This window comes from Oncorhynchus mykiss, chromosome 8 (assembly GCF_057628025.1).
Source record: "Oncorhynchus mykiss isolate SJ-2025 chromosome 8, ASM5762802v1, whole genome shotgun sequence".
Classification (NCBI taxonomy): domain Eukaryota; kingdom Metazoa; phylum Chordata; class Actinopteri; order Salmoniformes; family Salmonidae; genus Oncorhynchus; species Oncorhynchus mykiss.
Window position 1 is genome coordinate 18,446,363 of NC_143029.1, and position 7,298 is coordinate 18,453,660.

Here is a 7,298-nt window from a genome sequence, read left to right on the forward strand (position 1 = left end):
AGAGCCAAGAGAAAGAATTCGGCAGACAGAGTGGGAGGGTCGTCACACATGGTATATTATTGTATGACACGTTATATTAATACTGTATGACATGTTATATTCATACTGTATGACATGGTACACTCATACCGTATTACATGGTTTATTCCTACTGAATGATATGGTATATTACTCTATGACATGGTACACTCATACCGTATTACATGGTTTATTCCTACTGTATGATATGGTATATTACTCTATGACATGGTACATTCATACTGTATTACATGGTTTATTCCTACTGTATGATATGGTATATTACTGTATTACATGGTATATTCATACTGTATTACATGGTATATTACTCTATGACATGGTACATTCATACTGTATTAAATGGTTTTTCCTACTGAATTACATGGTATATCACTGTAAGACATGGTATATTCATACTGTATTACATGGTTTATTCATACTGTATTAAATGGTTTTTCCTACTGTATTACATTATATAATACTGTATGACATGGTATATTAATACTGTATTACAGTTGGTGTGGGCATTCTATATTCTGTGTTCTATGTTTTCTATTTCTGTGTGTTTGGAAGGATGTGGTTCTCAATCAGAGGCAGCTGTCTATCATTGTCTCTGATTGAGAACCATACTTAGGTAGCCTTTTCCCACCTGTGTTTTGTGGGTAGTTTTTTTCATGTTTTCGTGTCTGCATCAGACAGAACTGTTTCGTTCGTTCTCTTTGTTGTTTTTGTAATTCAGCGTTCAGTTCTATTAATAAATCATGAACACTTTCCACGCTGCGCTTTGGTCCACTTCTTCATGCAACGATGACCGTAACACAACGTATTCCAAAGTGAAACACGTCACTAAGCCTTACAGAGGAAAAAGGCTATAGCTACGGGTAGCTAGTGTCACTACCCTATCCAAATCTCCCACTAAGGTACACAGCCAATTGTACTCTCCTCCTCTGATCGATTGTACTCACCTCCTCTGACCGATGTCCCAACAGCAAGTCGAGCAAGAGTCTCCAGCCTGGAGAAAACTATTTCATGTAGAGGTGCTGAGTAACGGCAAATAAACTATAAGCTATAAAAATAAAGAGAGTTGCACACTCTATATGTATATAAACCAGTAATTTACTGGGAATTTGTTTCGGCATCACTGTGCCTTCTTCAGGGTAATGTCATGAATGCTTGAACCAGGTTATGTAGACAAACAGTGCAATTAGTGCAACCAATTACAATAGTGAGGGGTGTGTCATAATTATTAAGTCAATTAGAATGAATTGAGTGAAACTGTTAAAAAAACAATAGTTTATAGCATTTGGAATATATTAGGCTATTGTTATCATATGGAAACATAATTTAATATTGTACATAATATTAACATCAACATACATTATTATTTAATTCAATGTCACATATATGTTTAATTGTTTCCTTTTTCATATGTGTTACATGTAATATTTTCATTCAACCATGATGCATTATAAGCATCATCAACAGGGGGAATATATTGGTTGTACGTTGATAAGCTGTAGAAAGAATATATCCATTCATAAGACTTATTTAAAAAAATACAGTATTGTTCATATGAAGGACCTGAGATCAAAGTCAATAGTCAGATCACTTGGGGTCAATGTTTTTAGATAGGATATCCAGTAAGCCTCCCTTTCTAATAGTAGGATCTCAATGTTACCTTCTCTCCTTGGTAGAACAACATGCTCAATGCCGATGAATTTGAGGGAGGAGATGGTTAGCTTCAACAAAGTGAGCTGCTACTGGATAGTCAGTGTTCTTACACCTGATTGAGCTGCAATGTTCGGCTATGCATTGTTTTAATTGTCTTTTCGTTTGTCCTACGTAGGCATTCCCACATGAACAGGTGATGAGATAGATTACTCCCTTTGTCTTGCATAAGATGTTACCCCTAACAGGGATTTTTCGACCTGTATGTGGGTGTCTGAAGAAGGATGTTTTTATAGTGCTGTTGCGCTGTGCGTATGAGCCACATTTGTAGTTCCCATTTGGAATGGGTGTCAAGAGTGTCTGAGTGGGCTCAGGGAGCATGTCAGATCTCACCAAGCTATCTCCAATATTGAGACCACGCTTATAGACCACCAGTGGGGGTTCCTTGAAGAGGTGTGCAATTATTTTTGTTTGATTGCAGAATATGCCCGTGCCCTTTCAGGGTTGCTTTCATTTTCTCCGAACACTTGGTGTTCTTCGTGCAAAAGACTGTTGCCTTGTTTTTCTTTGGTTGAGTTTCTAGCAATTCCTCTATTGGTTTTTGAGATATTTTCATCATTGCAGCTTCAGGAGTTTTGTTCTTGTAGCCTCTCATTTTGAATGTATCATTTTTTTGCATTGTCAAAATCTGTCTGGTGGCCACAAATTCGTTTAACCCTGCATAACTGGCTATCTGGTAGACCATTCTTGAGAGGAAGGGGATGCATACTATCCGCACATAGCAGTGTACTGCGGTCTGTGGGCTTTGTGTATAAGTCTGTGTGTAATGCATCATTGACTTTGATGATCCATAAGTCCAGGAAGTTTATTGTTCTCTCATCAGTCTGCATGGTGAATTTGAGGTATTCAGAGCTCTAGTTTAGTAGAGTTTGGAATTAATTTAGTCACTGCTGACTTCCTTCCCAGAGCACAAAGATATCATCTATGTTTCTCTTCCATAGGAGGATTTTAGAAAGTAGGGGGGTGTATCTGTTTTGTAAGTGAGTGCTTCCTCAAATTGTCCCACATACAAGTTTGCATAGTTGGTGGCAAAGGCGGTACCCAGTGGGTCAGAAGTTTACATACACTCAATTAGTATTTGGTAGCATTGCCTTTAAATTGTTTAACTTGGGTCAAACGTTTAGGGTTGCCGTCCACAAGCTTCCCACAATGAGTTGGGTGAATTTTGTCCCATTCCTCCTGACAGAGCTGGTGTAACTGAGTCAGGTTTGTAGGCCTCCTTGCTCGCACACACTTTTCCAGTTCTGCCCACACATTTTCTATAGGATTAAGGTCAGGGCTTTGTGATGGCCACTCCAGTACTTTGATTTTGTTGTCCTTAACCATTTCGCCACAACTTTGGAAGTACGCTTGGGGTCGTTGTCCATTTGGAAGACCCATTTGCGACCAAGCTTTAACTTCCTGACTGATGTCTTGAGATGTTGCTTCAATATATCCACATAATATTCCCGCCTCATGATGCCATCTATTTTGTGAAGTGCACCAGTCCCTCCTGCGGCAAAGTGCCCCCACAACATGATGCTGCCACCCCGTGCTTCACGGTTGGGATGGTGTTCTTCGGCTTGCAAGCCTCCCCCTTTTTCCTCCAAACACAACGATGGTCATTACGGCCAAACAGTTACATTTGTGTTTCATCAGACCAGAGGACATTTCTCCAAAAAGTTTGATCTTTGTCCCCATGTGCAGTTACAAACTGTAGTCTGGCTTTTTTATGGCGGTTTTGGAGCAGTGGCTTCTTCCTTGCTAAGCGGCCTTTCAGGTTATGTCGATATAGGACTCGTTTTACTGTGGATATAGATACTTTTGTACCTGTTTCCTCCAGCATCTTCACAAGGTCCTTTGAAGGTTCTGCTGTTATTGATTTGCACTTTTCGCACCAAAGTACGTTCATCTCTTGGAGAACAGAACACGTCTCCTTCCTGAGCGGGATGACGGCTGCGTGGTCTCATGGTGTTTATACTTGCGTACTATGGTTTGTACAGATGAACGTGGTACCTTCAGGTGTTTGGAAATGGCTCCCAAGGATGAACCAGACTTGTGGAGGTCTATAATTTTTTTCTGAGGTCTTGGCTGGTTTGTTTTGATTTTCCCATGATGTCAAGCAAAGAAGCACTGAGTTTGAAGGTAGGCCTTGAAATACATCCAGAGGTACACCTCCAATTGACTCAAATGATGTCAATTAGCCTATCAGAAGCTTCTAAAGCCATGACATTGTTTTCTGGAATTTTCCAAGCGTTTAAAGGCACAGTCAACTTCGTGTATGTAAACTTCTGACCCTCTGGATATGTGATACAGTTAATTATAAGTGAAATAATCTGTCTGTAAACAATTGTTGGAAAAATTGCTTGTGTCATGCACAAAGTAGATGTCCTAACCGACTTGCCAAAACTATAGTTTGTTAACAAGAAATTAGTGGAGTGGTTGAAAAACGAGTTTTAATGACTCCAACCTAAGTGTATGTAAACCTCCGACTTCAACTGTCTCTTCAAACTGTATGCCTACCCTTATGTGAGCTTGTATCACTAATCATGAGGAGGCCTCCATTGCTAATGGATAATGGCAATTCAAGGCAATTGGACAAACTGTAATGCTGTTATCAAATTTTGCATCTGCACTGTTCTTCAAGTAAATGTGTTTTGTAAAATGTTCACTGAAAATTGTTAAAAGTAGTCCTTGTGCATAGTGTTGTATGGTTTGTTTAAGTTTGCAATCGTTGGTTTTTGTTTGACGTACGTTAGCGTGGAATTGCCCATAACATTTTCTTTGTAAACCCATGAAAGGTCACCAATGATATCCTCTCCCAGCTCTGGACGCTTTAAGAGTCTATGAAGAACTCTGAGCTCTACAGTATATATAACTCTTAGATTTCAAGGATAGGGCTGCTCAAAGAGACACTCGCATAGTATGATAAGTAAGATCCCTCGCTCAGGTAATGGAACACCTGCTGTAAACATCCAACATATCTAAGTCTGTAAACCACATCTCGGTTCTAAAGGAAAGGATGGTTAAACTAAACATTTATAATCATATTGGACATTAAGTATGCCAGTCCACTCTCAATACTTAGTAAATCGGCATTCATGCCCACGTGTCTGTTTCTCCTTCATTTAGGGGAAAGGCATTAGCCAGGACTCGTTGGGAGAGAGTACACCATTACTGGCGTTTATGGTGCACTGAAGGGGTAACCAACGGCACTGCTCGGTGTTTATGCAGTTCATGTGGGGATTTGAGGATTACACTGATCTCATTAATTACCATCATAAAAACAGCGAACATCGTTAAAGTGTAATTCCATTAGAGTTCATCATTCCACTGATGTTCATTAGCAGACACGAGTGGGAGATGGGGAGAACACTGAGGGATTGAACACACGCTGTTGAAGTTATGCTGTTAAAGATTGAGAGACAGGAAGATACTGTATGAACTCAGTGGTCATTTTTAAAATAAATGTGGACTAAAACACAGTTTGAAAGCATTCAATCCATAAGGGATTATTTTTATTCATGCATTTATTCAGTATGGATGTGGCATACAAACACGCTTCAACTGTAAAGTATTCAGCCAAAAAGCCCCCTTTGACACATTTCTCAGCATGCACAACTCTAAAGCCCCATCTCCACCATTTTTAGGAAATCCATGTGCAACACTGGATTGAAGTTGAAGTTGTGCATATATGTTTTAGGAAATCCATTATAATGAATAACTGTGTTATTTATAACAGCAGAAGCTAGGCCTTATCCTGGCACACCATCGGCATCAGATTAAGCGGTGTCATTAATCAATCTGTGGCGTCTGTAGCTCAAAGATGCAAAACAGTGACAATAAAGAGGATCTAGAAATCATATGAATATTCCAGACAGACATAAATATTAATCAGAACACAGACAATGCCCACATTCTGAATAGATGCTGTGATACAAAGAGTTACGTATAGAACACATATGTACGTATACAGATGTAGGATCTTAGCCAGTTTGCTACAGCTGGAAAATAATGCTGCAGCAACAGAAAATGTGAATTATTATGTGCATTAGAATGAATGGAATTTTTTTGTAAGGGTTGATACATTTTTCATCATGACAAATCCAAGTCTGACATTTTAAAGTGGAAATGACACACTTTTTCAGCTACAAAAGAGTGATCAAACCTACGCATGTTGCATCTCTGTTGTGATCTTCCATCCCAAAACACCATGATCCTCACATATTATATGTCTAGTGTTACGTTCCCCAGTATCTGTGTTGTTGTGGGTTTGTATGTGTGTGTATTTCAGGAAAAGGCTTCCTGGAATCCTAAAGCAGCTGATTGGTCGGCCCCATCGCTGATTGGAGCTCTGACCCCTCCCTCTCGTCAGGGGAAACAGCTATCTCTTCAATTACCAACTCATTCTCCAGCTTGATAAAAGCCAGTGTTCCTTTGTCAGAGAAAATAGCTTATTTTTATGTCCTGTGTTGGTTTTTGGTCAGTGAAAGTTGTGTTTATATTATTTTATTGTCGCTCCTTCAGAGGTATGTGTATGCCAATATGACTTAGCGTTTTTGGTTATTGAAATTGTTCATTTAAATTATTGGTAAATTAATGTAACATTTAGCATTGGTTCCATACCAGACCTCGCAATAGTCATACCTCAGTCTTTCTAGTTTAGCATTGATTCTCTTCATAATGTGGCAAAGCTCTCGATGAGCAACGTGTATTTCTGATCGATTTGATGGTATTTTAAATTGACCAAAAAACGTGCTTTTCTTTCAGAAACAAGAATTTCTAAGTTACATCTTTTTGAATGGTAGTAATATACTGTAAATATACAGTTGAAGTCGGAAGTTTACATACACCTTAGCCAAAAACATTTAAACTCAGTTTTTCACAATTCCTGACATTTAATCCTAATAAAATCCCCTGTCTTAGGTCAGTTCGGATCACCACTTTATTTTAAGAATGTGAAATGTCAGAATAATAGAGTGATTTATTTCAGCTTCTATTTCTTTAATCGCATTCCCAGTGGGTCAGAAGTTTACATACACTCAATTAGTATTTGGTAGCATTGCCTTTAAATTGTTTAACTTGGGTCAAATGTTTTGGGTAGCCTTCCACTAGCTTCCCACAATAAGTTATTCCATCTGCTTGAACTTTGATAAGAAGCTCCAAAACAATTTCATTTACAGATTTTGCATTGAGTCTTGTAGGATCCCGGAAGAGAGCCCAGGCGCTTTCTGAATGATCAACGCGCGCCTTTGTTCTGCTTCAAGAAGCATTTCTTACAAGCACCGTTCAACCTGAGATCAGGGAAGGGGGGGAAACACTGACAATACTGCAGGAATAAATAAGAGTCCCAGACCTCGTAGTCATATCTCAGAGGGTATTGACAAAGAGATTCTTCCACTGTGTGGTTCATTACAAATGAAAAAATGTGAACGGTGGCCCGCAAGGTGTTTTTATTTCTCCAATTCTAGAGCAACACAGCGTGTTTAAGAGGGATCAGCCTCTCAGCCTTGTGTCTTTCGCCATGCCAATAAGACAAACTGCTACAACCGCCACACAAGCTGTTGTCTCGC